At 42.3% G+C, this 13831-nt stretch overlaps 1 protein-coding gene across 1 annotated transcript in view; it reads right to left on the bottom strand.

Moving 5' to 3' along the window:
- The window catches only part of LOC124151962 (calcitonin receptor-like), a 216162-nt gene extending 203076 nt beyond the window's left edge, over nucleotides 1-13086 (bottom strand). Inside the window, exon 1 of the mRNA XM_048388942.1 lies at nucleotides 12901-13086. The gene's annotated coding sequence lies outside the window, so the exon portion shown is untranslated. The remainder of the gene's footprint in view (nucleotides 1-12900) is intronic.
- Nucleotides 13087-13831: the final 745 nt, after the last annotated feature.

Genomic DNA, 13831 nt, shown 5'->3' with positions numbered 1-13831 from the left:
CGACCGCCTCCGTGGTCTAGTGGTAGAGCGTCCGTCCGGAGAGCGAAAGGTCCGGGGTTCGATCCCCGGCCGCGTCATACCAAAAGACGTTGAAAGATGGTACTTGTTGTTACCCTGTCTGGCGCTCGGCATTAAGGGGCTTAAACAAGGACTGGTCGGCTCGGAGTCAGTATACTGTGTCTGAGTGGGGTATTCGTGTTAAACTGCGGCATGGTATCTCAGTCGGCTAGCACTATAAATCGGCATCAGTCCGGACAAGTACAAGCAGCCACACAAACACACACACGTACATGCACGTCGCTTTATAAGTGCAATAATCTTGGACGCGACGTTAAACCCCATTTCACCTCACCTCACCTCAGAGACTCCCCGACCCAGAAAGAGCAAATTTGTTTATTAATGATATTTCGGAAGGATAAAACCATAGATAAAATTCAATGAATTGTTGTACAAAAGACACCAATTGAGAGAGACACATTTGTATGCAGAGATGTCGCGCATGCACACACGTACCGCTTCTGGTCACTCCCCTCCCCACACACGTGCACACATATACGGATATACATGTCTCACACACTCACACACATGTTCACACACACACACACACACACACCCTTCACCCCTCCCATATTACCGTTCATGTTCACTTGCATTTACATACATACCAATACAAACATACAACCAAAATAACAACGTTGTGTTAAATAATTCAAATTATTAAAATCTTCGTCCCATTGGAACTGACCGCACAAATGTTTCCTTCAAAGGTTAACCCCAGCGTATAGGTTTTGAAATGTCTATATATTAAGCTTGTACCACAACCTCTTCATATATCTTAATCCCGAGTCAACCTGATTATCTTTCAAGGTTTGTCAGCATCATCACCATGCTCGTGGGTTTCACCAAAGTGGTAAACGTCTGAGACCTGCATCACTTTGGGCTTTCCTCCAACATCTTTTCGGAGGATTAATTGGGGATCTACCCCTCACCTTCTTTGGGGGTGACAAGCTATGTGTCCGATAATGGCTGTTATCGGACACATGCATGTCTCCTAAGGATCAAAGTGGGGCACGGGTGGCCCAGTCGTCTAAGGCGCCGCGACTCGCTGTGCAGATTTGCGTTCCTTGGGCACGCCAGAACCCTAAGAATGCGGGTTCGAATCCTGGTTCACCCCGATTATGTTTCTAGGTTTGTCAGCACCATACCCGTGCTCGTGGGTTTCACTGAAGTGGTAAACGTCTGAGACCTGCATCACTTTGGGCTCTCCTCCAACATTAAGCTGACCTACCGTGATATAAATGACATATTTTCAAAGTGGGGGTACACCGAGCTCACCCAATCCCTTTCCTGAACAACATAAGGCTTATATAATGTGTATAAGATGGTTTATATAAGTCTCACCTCATAATTACAATTCATGTAAATATCATGCTAAAAATACCTTCTAATTGTAACGAGCCACTCTTTACACGGTTATGAGAGATATTATTTTAAATAATTACAGAAAATACAGGCAGCACGAGGCGTGAATAGAATATTTCTGATTAGTACAATATGCTATCCAGGGGGTAATTCGATTGTAATATCCTAGCTGCGGGTATTTGGAATTACCTGGCACACATTATGGATGCCAATTAATTCAATTAGATCAAATAGATTGTGAGGAAAAGGTGATCTCTTCTGTGCATGCTGTGGTAATTACGTAATGATCGATATATGCAATATCTTTCCATGATCCACAAAAACATCTACATCATGATAAGAGATCTGTTTCAGTGATACGGGTTGCTGTGCCCAGAGGGGTGTACTGATTACATTAGATCCCAAGTTCTATGGCACCACATATGGTTTCTAAATCTGTTCCTGGAGAATCGTCAGGTCTCCATACATTGCAATGCCCTCAGTGTTGTCATTCAAGGGAAAAAACACAAACAAGAATCGACACTTCAAAAAATGGGAATATTTTCCATCTGCGAAACAGATCGTACGAATTACGCTCTGATCCCATTTAGATGCACTATTGAATTCGGGGGCACGGGTGGCCCCAGTCGTATAAGGCGCCGCGATTCGCTGCGCAGAGTTTCGTCCCTTGGGCACGCCAGAAACCTATGATTGTGGTTCAAATCCCAGTTCTCCCCGATTGTGTTTTTAGGTTTGTCAGCACCATACCCGTGCTCGTGGGTTTCACCGAAGTGGTAAAGGCCTGAGACGTGCATCACTTCGGGCTTTCCTACCACATTAGGCTGACACGCCGTGATATAACTTGAATTATGTTAAAATCGGCGTTAATCCCAACTCACTCTCTCACTCACTTTTGAACCGAAGCAAAATACGACCAAAATGTCAAATAAATAAATGAGTGAAGTGGGAAACAGTTATTGCCAGAAACAACAAACATCAAAGGCAAGAAACTTATATAAAATAATCACTGAAAATGATGACAGATGCATTTTTTATTTTGACATGCACCATATGATCCTGGGTTGTTTCGGTTGAATAATTGACTTGCCATATAAGTGTTTGTGACGTACCGTATGGCGAACACCTGGTGTCATCACTATTTGATAGTGTATCATAAACACATGATTATGATATAGTCGGAATCGTACAATGGACTTCGTAACATTGATGGAATGGTTTTGTCGCTTTTGCTGGCTACATTAACAAGTATTGATCAACCTGCCATCGCTTGTGTCTTAATGTATGACTATTCAATCTTGTAATTTAGCGTAAGTGTAAAATACAAATAACAGTATGATGAAGACGTGAGGAGAACATCCAGTGTCCTATTTAAACACAAGGCAATTCCACGCAATATACTGCCGCTATCGACGGCAATGTTTTACGGATACAATAGGCGCCCTACTATATTGAGTAAATCTATGAGTGACGTTTATGATTGTCGACTTGACTGATGAAGTCATTAGGCTGCAAACAGCATCACAAGATGTAAATGACCCCAATCATACCATGATGTCAGAGTGACAAATGAGGATTCCAACACAAGATTGCACCTCTCCTCCCATCAACCCTCAGTTGAAATAGAGGGTTACAGTTGGTATTGCTAAAGCAGCATTTCTAGAAAATATTAGCGACGAAACCCTTTCCATTCGTAAGACATCTGTGCTCAAAGCAGAAGCAGTGTGTATGGTCCTTGAAAGCACTTCTGACAAAACGCCAGAGAAAAATAATTAAACTATGGATTACTTTGTCAGATGCAGATATGATCTGCTTCATTTTAAGTTCAATCTATTGTAAGATTCCATATATACTTCATAGACCGCCAGTCTCTTAGTGTAAATATTGTCATAGCAAAGCTCAGAATGGGCTTAGACGCCTACGCGTTGATAAGGGAATGTCAACGCCAAGGCGGCTTGTATACGTTCACGTTATTTCAGAGACTCCCGACCGCCTCCGTGGTCTAGTGGTAGAGCGTCCGCCCGGAGAGCGAAAGGTTCGGGGTTCGATCCCCGGCCGCGTCATACCAAAAGACGTTAAAAGATGGTACTTGTTGTTACCCTGTCTGGCGCTCGGCATTAAGGGGCTAAAACAAGGATTGGTCGGCTCGGAGTCAGTATACTGTGTCTGAGTGGGGTATTCATGTTAAACTGCGGCATGGTATCTCAGTGGGCTAGCACTATAAATCGGCATCAGTCCGGACTAGTACAAACAGCCACACACCCACACGTGCATGCACGTCGCTATGTAAGTGGAATAATCATGGACGCGACGTTAAACCCAATTTCACCTCACCTCACTTATACACTTCATAATCATTGAGACGTGAATAGCCTTCAATGTATTCTTTCATAGACAATTATCTGCTTCAATATGAGTTTGATTAGTATGTATTTGTTTGTTTATTTGTTGTTTTACGCCGCATTCAGCAATAATACACTTGTAAGTAATCGAGTCTGGACCAGACAATCATATACGTATATAATTCATAATTTACTCAGGTGAAAGACACATTTAATTTCCATTCTCGGTAAAGGTTCGTGACTACATAAAAGGATATCATATACTACTCATCATTTGATAGGAACATTCTGAGTTCCGATGGGGACTGAATGATGCTGATTCCTTGACAACCATGTAGCAACTGTAGTATTCGACAGTTCCATGGAACTGACATTTTTCAGCTTCATGTCAACATTAGTTGACATTTCGATACATTATTGTATCTGAGATTCGTTACGTGAGGTCTGATCTCGGTATCCTTAACTAAAGTTGAGTGGTCTATGTAAGTCACAGTCAAGTGAATCAATTACTCTAGGGAAGATTTAGAACCCGCATGAGAATATGCTTTCGTGTTTGTGGATGCTGATGCCTACAAGCCCACTGCATTAACAAACTGCGGCTTGTACATCAGTGTATAATCTGAAGATCTCGTTACATATCATATGGCCAAGGTTTTAATGCGAGACTCATTTATGAAGCTGACATTTTGATTACGATAATCCTTACCTCGCCAATTACTGTCAGCGACGAGGTTAGGCACTACTTCACGAGAAGCCAGGGAGGAGAGTGTCATTAGCGAATTTCCTAATTCACAGGCTTCTGTCAACTGAAGACGACCCTCGATCCTTGATATATACCACGTTGTAAAGAAAGCAATATATCATCACAGATGAGGCATTAAAAGATCATTTCCCTGTGGATTCTGTACATCAGGTATTGGCAGCAGACGGTGATTAGCGTAGCGAGATTGAGTGCTAGAGAAACATGATTGGGCGTATGCTTTACCGATAGACCTGGTAATACAGGTGATGAGCTTTTGAAGTGAAAGGGGGAAGGATGCAACGACGGGGTTGTTTTAACAGATGGACATTTCAAAACTTTGCTAAACAGTTATTCTTTTTACCTTTGATGTATACCTCTTCATTAAGGTCATGGTAGGGTACGAAACAATGCATTCGGGAAATGGTGCCACCGTGCAACTTATGTAAGGCACGTGTCAGTCACATTTCAAGGGAAGTTAAGCAACCTTGGTCCCGTAGAGTTGCTAGATGGATCACGCCCTGGTCAGATGAGAATTAAACTTGCGTGCACATTGATCATGAGCCATTGACCGGAGTTATCATGTAACGCTTTGAGCATGCTACAATTGATGGGTTTGGCGCATATTTAATAAGCAGATTTTTATTATCATTTTGCAGATTAAAATTTAAAAGATGCAGCAAAGAGGGTTTGGGTGATCCTGGTACAGTCAGTCTGGTTAGGCTCTTCATCAGCTCAGAGTCCTTGTCCCCCCTTCACGCAGCCCAGACAGCGAATGGGACTTCTGGGACTGACTAGTCGAATCCACCCACAACTTTTCGGAGAATGTGAAGACTCCCCAACACTGCAGCCTTCTGCATTAGCCAGATTGTCAGAAGGGCTGTATTCCTGGCAGAAATCCCGGGTACTCTCCCAATGTCAGGCAACAGATTGGGAGGTACCAAACCTAAGGCACCGAGAACAATGGGGAGTCTGACAACTTGGTACTTTGAATGCAAACGTGACATTTCGAAAGCGAGGTCCGCATATGTGTCATGTTTCTCCTGAATCTTGTTTATCACATTTGTGTCAATAGGAACAGAAAATTCAATGATATAAAATTTAATGATTTCATTTGATTTATCAAAAAGGACAAGATCAGGTGTGTTGGCCTGGATAGGTCTGAGGCTGTATTCGGGCCTATTCCAAAGAATTTTGTATTTATCATTTTCCATGACACCCTCCACATACTCTGGGTCGTTATTGTTATTATCATTAACAAAAATTCAAGCACCTACCCACTCCGACACACTAAAAAGGAAATAATAGTTTTTCCCCTTATTTATTTTAATTAAATGATATACACATATTTTCACATTCACTATTTTGTTGGCATTTATTAACAAATATTTATGAAACATCAGGTTTATGTAGAAAATAGAATGAGTATAGAGCAGAGGTGGTCAGGGTATCAGGTTTCTGTTGTATTTACATAAGAAAAAACACACGTATGCAATGTGACAGTAATCATACAACCGATCAGCATGAGAACAGAGATAGTTCTCTACAGTAACTTGCGATCCCTGGGAAGAGTTGATTCACATGGGTTTACCAAAGCAGGTTAATAGTACAACGTGTGTCATGTTGAACGTTCCAATAATACACGCCGATATGTGTTTATGAATTACTATCAGATAGTAATGACACAAGGTGATCACGAAAAGGTTGGCGAGTCATGCCCGAGTCACACGCACGCACGCACGCACGCACGCACGCACGCACGCACACACACAATTGTTTGTCACTCTGAGTATGTATTCATAGATCTAAATAAGAAACAGAAGAGGCAGTCTCACTGGTCTCATTTATTCGTTCAGGTGGGTAAGTCATTGAATTGGAATTGGCTATGTGACTATTATTGAACGATATCAGATCTTCTATAGTTAAACTTCTGGTGTAAATTCCCTTGTTTTTTTTTATTTTGCCAATCCAAGCAAAAATTCCGTGCCTAACGAAACAGATCAGGGAGGTGGGGAGCACAACTGGTGCCCATGGGGACCCCCAACCGATGCCAAAATGCCCAATCCCCAAATCATCACCAACGAGGAAGTCCGGCACCCACACACTGCCCTGCCAGCAAGCCCCGGGAAGCACCCTCCACCCTCCTCCACTTCCGACGAACCATCCCGACCTCCCCGCACCCCCGCACCCCCCACCCCCCCCCCCCCCCCCCCCCCCAACTCCACCACCCCACCACTCCAAGACAGACAACACAACCTCACCTACGACCACCACCCCCAGTGACAAGCGCCCGGCGGATGATAGAAAGAAGACCTCAGAATACCACACGAGACATATTCTTCATACATATGACATCAGCTCCAAAGGTTTCTAAGGCAGTACAACACAATGATAAGAACTGTCACCTTCTGCCACCTTCGCAATTTCAAAATATATTATTTATCGACTTCCTAGGGAGTCGGAAATGTGCAATGACCCCAAGCTGATCAATCGACCGGGTTTTTATATGTTATGTTTTATTGTCTATGTAAAGCAGTGTGTAGTGTTTGAGTACTAGTAAAAGTAGCAGTAGATACAGCACTAGTAGATATAGTACTAGTAGCGTAAATACTGCTAATATTATAAATGTGCCAGGCAGGGTAACAAAAAGTACCATCTTTTAACATCCATTGCTATGACGCGGCCAGGGGATCGAGCAACAGATCTCCTGCTGTGCATGTTGGAATTCAATGAAAGAACCAATGGTTATCATGGTAGTGTTTGAGCATGGTTTCTCACTGATGTCAACAATGAGTGACTTCACTGCGGGGTAATCGATAAGGTACTGGTAAAAGGACATCGTAAATGTCTGTTGTTAAACCGCCGGAAGTCGCATGGCCACTAGAAAACCTTGGTCAGAGAGGACCCTTCCCTGAGAACATTGTAGCCAATTATCTGGAAGTTTCTTCCCACTGCGTCCGTCTTGCGAGGAGGCTTCAAAGTTTCCACTTATAATTCCCCCTTTGAGGCCATAGTAGCCCAAAGCACTGATACAGCAGCCTGGAAATGGCCTTCGCTTCCCACAATGCACCAATCTTTACCTTAACGCGAGATCTCGCCAGAAACGGGAGCAACGTCACGCGAAAATGTATAAGTAACACGATGTCTTTTGTTTGAGGTTCACGTTGAAGATCGGGTTTCGTGTGGAATTTTAGTTTTCTTTTATCATGTTCATCCATCTAGTGAGCAGCAAGAGCGTTCATTATCGACAATTGTATGATTTCAATGTCCCCAGATTTTTCTCCCGTGAGGTGTTAGTTATGGACAGATTTGAACATGTTTTAACAATGGCTATGGCGTTTGTATTGTAGATGAAGGTTTTCTTTGAAGAAATGCGGTTCGTTAGTTATGTTCTTTGAGTGAGTGAGTGAGTAAGTATGGTTTTACGCGGATTTGAGCAATATTCCAGCAATATCACGACGGAGGACAATATCAGGGCTTCACACATTGTACCCACATGGGGAATCGATCCAAGGTTTTATTGTTCTTTAATTGAAACAAACTCGTCAGAAACATAAACTTGTTCTGACCGCTTCCTAACTTGTTTAAATAACTCTCACGTGATGATTTTATGTTTGTTTAAATGCTTACTGTGTGCATTGATGTAATTCTTCCGCGAAAATATTTGAGGCAAAAGGGATGACGTAAATAAAATGTATGTGCGCGGGTATGTTAAGTAATTTAAAAACTATTTATACGTCTTGGGGCGCCTGCCTTTTCATTTCCTTAGGTGATTCTAAACAGGACTTAAATCCCTTCTGAAGGATCTTGACAATCTCAGTGGAAAAGCGTTTGTGTCTACCATGTTTGAAAGTTGGCGAAGGTCACCAAGCTTGACAAGGTCACCAAGGTCAAGCGCTTCACTAAAGACTGGAAACCAATCAGTTGGTGACCAGGAAGGAAATGGTGTAATTGATATGCATTCCACCAAAGTCCCCCGTTGATGACTGCCATTGACTGCTAATAAAGACAGCAGACACGTGCGTGCAACCATCTTAAGTCTAAATTCAGCACTTAAGGATCAACAGCGAACCCGGGACCATTCTTTAAAGCATTGCTGACGTCAGCATATGTATGTTTCGTGTGAGACTTCAAAGACTTGGTAATTAATTCGGCAGCTCAGTTTTCCTGCACGCCAGTTCCACATACTATTGATAACTTATTTTTGAATGTCTAATTTTCTTATGTATATATTTTAATATCACATATTTTCTTTTTTTCAACATTAGTGCTAATCAGCTGTGGTTGTGAATTTGTGGGATAATAAAAGTCTTGTCTTATCACAGGGTTCGATTCTCGGGACGATTCTCCAAATGAGAATAATGTGTGAAAACTAATTTCTGGTGTCCCCCGCCAGAAATATTAGGATATTGCTTACAGCGACGTGAAAACACAAATCACTCACTCACATACATGACATTATCGCGATTTTACAATTTCCCCTGTGGTAAATATATATCTATTGTTGCCATTTGTTGTACACCAGGAGCTGTGGTTCAATGGTTTCACTATTTTTGACAATGAATATCCTGGTTCGATTCCCGGATTGTTAAATGTCAGAGCTTGTCGTCTAGATGCAGTTGCTTATTTGCACAGGGTAGCCACATGTTATGTGAAATGTTTGTGAATACCTACATGTATTGCCTGGTTTGTTAATCCCATTACGTAAATTCAAACGGTATTAAATACAACAAAAAACTGTTGCAACCTCATTCCATACCTATTCGTTGTGCACGCAAGCACAATCAAATTAGTGATTGGCCCAAAGAAATCTGTTTCGTTGGATAATTGAGAGTGGTTATTCTCTGGCTTTGGCGGTTGCCATAGAAGGAATGCATAATACATAAACAGCATGACAAACTTCAAGCGAACATTATTTCACGTTTATATGCACTGTTGTTCAAAATAACAATTGGCGGCATAACATAGACAGTAATGAATAATTTAATATCAACAGTTTATGACACAACACTTTGATAAACAATAATTACACTAATGGTGTAATAAAAGATCATCGATTTTCTTTGCGTCGAGGGCATTTTATTACAACCCATAAATATCGATTGACAATGATTGAGCACGTTAACTGTCCATGCTAGTCACTCCTAATACAGAGAGAGTGTTAGAGCATTGCAGACACTTCAGGCATGCGCTAAACATACACCCTTAGTTCATCCGCTGGGCATCCGTCCGCCCGTCAAATCTCTTGACTTTAAGAGCCTTTGTCAATTCTCTATCATGCCCAATTTATAGCAACAGTGATTACTTGCGGTGCAGATGAAACATCATGTATATCTGAGAAAATTATCTCTTAATGTTCAAAGGTGATCTATGGTTATATCCGTTTTTGCAGATCCATGTCTGACGTTAGTGTAAACGTCAAGGTTACCGCTGAGGTACAATGTTCTTACGTGCTCCCTGTCTATCTTGTTTGTAGTCTCAATGATTCATTCTGTGTAAATTCCCTCAAGTTTATTTATCCAATGGTAGAATCTGTCTGTGAACGTTACAGGTGTTCTAATAGCAACGCAGATCTAAGAAAATAATTCATACGGATGCAGGGATCCGAGAACGAGGAGAAACACTCAAGAATCTAGTTGATAAAACGATTCATTCAAAACGTCAGCGAAAACACTTACCTGTCTGGGAATCTGTTTCTGATAATTGCACATTAGCAATGCTTTTGGGATTTCACTTCAGTGAATATGGCTGAAATTATCTAATCATATCTGTTTCATAATCTTTGAATTTACATCGTGACTGTCACCGTTATATCGACCATTTCATTTATATTGAGATAAGGCAAGGTTCTAATATAGCCTGAATATAAACATACGCGATTAATACTGAATCCTTAGCCATATTGAAAGCATTAACGTGACTTATCTGATTACGTGATATATACTTCCTCTTATCCAAACAAATTACTCCTATCATCCAGTTTATAAACTGTAATATGAACCAAGCAGTATTCGCACGTTTACATCCCTAAAGCCGCAACATAATATGCGAGCTCCTTTATAAAACGTGTATCCTGTCAGGCGATGATGCATATGTATTCATGCCTGCATCCTTTCCTCTAGCAACCTTAGTCAAGTCCAACTGCGTTTCGTTCAATTTAGTCCAGGGTCACGGTGGCCAAGTCGTCAATGGCGCCGCAAATCATTGTGCAGACTTTCGTCCCTTGGACTCGCCTGAAACTTATGATTGTGGGTTCGAATCCTGATTCGCCCCGTTTATATGTTTAGGTTTTCAGCACCATACCCGTCGGTCTTTCCTCCCACATCAAGCTGACACGCCGTGATAAAACTGAAATACTGTTCAAAGTGACGTAAAACCCAACTCACTCACTCACGTAAGTTTGTCCACACATCCGTAAAGATCCTGGGTGGAATAGGTCTTCAGCACCCATGGTTGCTGTAAAAGGCGACTAAGCTTGTAAGAGGCGACTAACAGGATCGGGTGGACAGGCTTGCTGACTTGATTGATGCATGTCATCGTATCCCAATTGCGTAGATCGATGCTCATGATGTCAGTCACTGGATTGTCTGGTCCAGACTCAGCTATTTACAGACCGCCTCCGTGTAGCTGGACTATTATTGAATGCGGCGTTAAACAACAAACAAACCGAGTTTGTCCGCAAGGTTGTAACACAACACGAAGCCGGCTACGCGTTATCTTAACAGTCAATGCATGTCGATCAACAGCTGGTGTCGACGCTGGTTGTGTTGCGGACATTAGTGAGGAAAGAAATAAAAAGCTGCGATTGCTGCATTATTCACAAATGCCGACTGCGGTTGTGTTGCGATGCTTGGAGTGCAATATGAGCTGGGTTTGTTTTGTTTTTTTATGTTGTTGTTTTGGATTTTTTCTTCTTATTATTTTTTTTCTTTTCTTTTTTTTTGGTGGCGGGGGGGCATGTATATGTTCATCCTTGCTGAATGGAACACCTGCTTTAAGGCAGCTGGACACTCTAGGCCACGGGGTAGTAATATTCTTTCTTTGTCACACAAAATGACAAATATATGGAATAAATGGTTGCGACAGATCCAATTACGTATGACGAATAACTTAAAGTAACGTTGGTGACACCAGGAGTCCCGGAAAATAGGAGCAAGTGAAGGACAAGGTCAAAGTAGATTATCAATGCTTTTGTCTTTGTACACGACTTACATCACGGGATGAAGACGTATTTCAACGTGTTTGTGATACATTTATAATCTATACAAAATGTTATATAAGTGGTTGAAAATAACAATGTTACGTGCAGTATTGGGCAACATATACAATTCAATAGTAGTAAAAGATGTATTCATCGTGTAACAGGTTGTCTCACAACAGCCTGATACACATACGCGAGTCTACATGGAAGGTATGTGTGTTATACAATTGGGACTTGGGATGTAGGTAACTTATATCCTGACTATATCGCTCGTATGCGATATTAAGTAACAACATGAGCACTTGTTTCTTATATATTTGAGAAACCAAACTTTGACCGTGAACGTGGAAATCTATCCCTTCCATCTCCGTAACCCTATACCGTCAGAGACATTGATCATTGTTGGTTAATCGACTTATGTCCATATCATGGTTTAAGTCGTAATGTAAATGACCTTTCTTTTCTCGCAGTGAACATAACTCGTGCATGTCACTTGGCCCTTTTTTTAGGTTATATATTTTGAACGTAATAGAAATGAGATTTGACAAACATTGCAGGCTTTCATTGTTTAAAGAACCATCTTAAGTGGTGTGAACAAGATTATTGGATGAAACCAAATAACACATATCCAGTGGACTTCGTTAGGGTGGACCCCTCCCTAGTGAGTGGACCCTCGTTAGTCCGGACCACTCCCTAGTGAGTGGACCCTTGTTAGTCCGGACCCCTCCTAGTAAGTGGACCCTTGTTAGGGCGGACCCCTCCCTTGTGAGTGGACTCTCGTTAGGACGGATCCCGCCCAAGTGAGTGGACCCTCGTTAATCCGGACCCCTCCCTAGTGAGTGGACCCTTGTTAGGGCGGACCCCTCCCTAGTGAGTGGACCCTTGTTAGGACGGATACCGCTCTAGTGAGTGGACCCTCATTAGTCCGGACCCCGCCCTAGTGAGTGGAACCTCGCTAGGACGGATCCCTCCCTAATCCGGACACCCGACTACCGGACTACTGCAACGACCATATAGAACCAACGGAACATTACTCTCTGTACCCGGCATTCGTTAATCAGAATGTTTGTTAATCAGGACGATTCCCCAGCGATACCGTCCGGATTATCGGGGCTCGTCTATACGACAACCAGACCAACGTGATTCACCAAGACGTGTAACTGAAATCTCACAAGCAAGGTCCCCAAAAGAGCACTTACCTTGTGGTTGTCGTTGCCTTTTGCTGCAAGTTTTAATTCCAGTGAAAACAGCCTCCGTTGCAGGAGATGCCTATATATCCACACGTAAATGATATGTAACAGGGGGCGTGGTCAGTGTTGATGTTCAGGTACGCTGTGAGGAGAAATAAGAGAGGCAATGCTGTAGAGCGGTGAGACAACTGCTGGGGGGAAAGCGCTGATCCTCTGACAGCCCAAGCACATGTCTGAGTACCGACATCGATTTGTTCATGGTGTCAGTCCTCGATATGGTTGTATGCTGGCTAGCTTTGTAATTGAGAACGTTGTTCTTATTTACAGCACATTGAGTATAGGGTAGTGGATGTCAAACATGGGTTGCCTCTTGAATTTATTAGTGCAGGGTGAACAAGCTTAAGATCTGTTATGATAAATAAAATAGGGCTTGAGTTAACTTGACTTGTCACTTATATTCTTAAAACTTTTTAAAACTTTGTAATTATGTGTCATAATATTTTTTTAAGATTGAAAGGTCAGGGAAGTGTAATGGTTATGGTGGTGGCCCTTCAAGCAGATGGTCCGGGTTCGTTCCTTACATGTGTTGTCTGGTTTGTTTACAGGCCACCGTCGTATGATGACCGCCTCCGTGGCCTAGTGGTAGAGCGTCCGCCCGGCCGCGTCATACCAAAAGACGTTAAAAGATGGTACTTGTTGTTACCCTGTCTGGCGCTCGGTATTAAGGGGCTAAAACAAGGACTGGTCGGCTCGGAGTCAGTATACTGTGTCTGAGTGGGGTATTCATGTTAAACTGCGGCATGGTACATGTATCTCAGTGAGCTAGCACTATAAATCGGCATCAGTTCGGACTAGTACAAGCAGCCACACAAACACACACACACACACACGTACATGTACGTCGCTATATAAGTGCAATAATCTTGGACGCGACGTTAAA

This window comes from Haliotis rufescens, unplaced genomic scaffold, assembly GCF_023055435.1.
Source record: "Haliotis rufescens isolate VD_foot unplaced genomic scaffold, xgHalRufe1.0.p SCAF_10, whole genome shotgun sequence".
Lineage (NCBI taxonomy): Eukaryota > Metazoa > Mollusca > Gastropoda > Lepetellida > Haliotidae > Haliotis > Haliotis rufescens.
The sequence above is the reverse complement of the archived record's forward strand: the minus strand, read 5'-3'. Positions and strand labels throughout refer to the sequence as shown.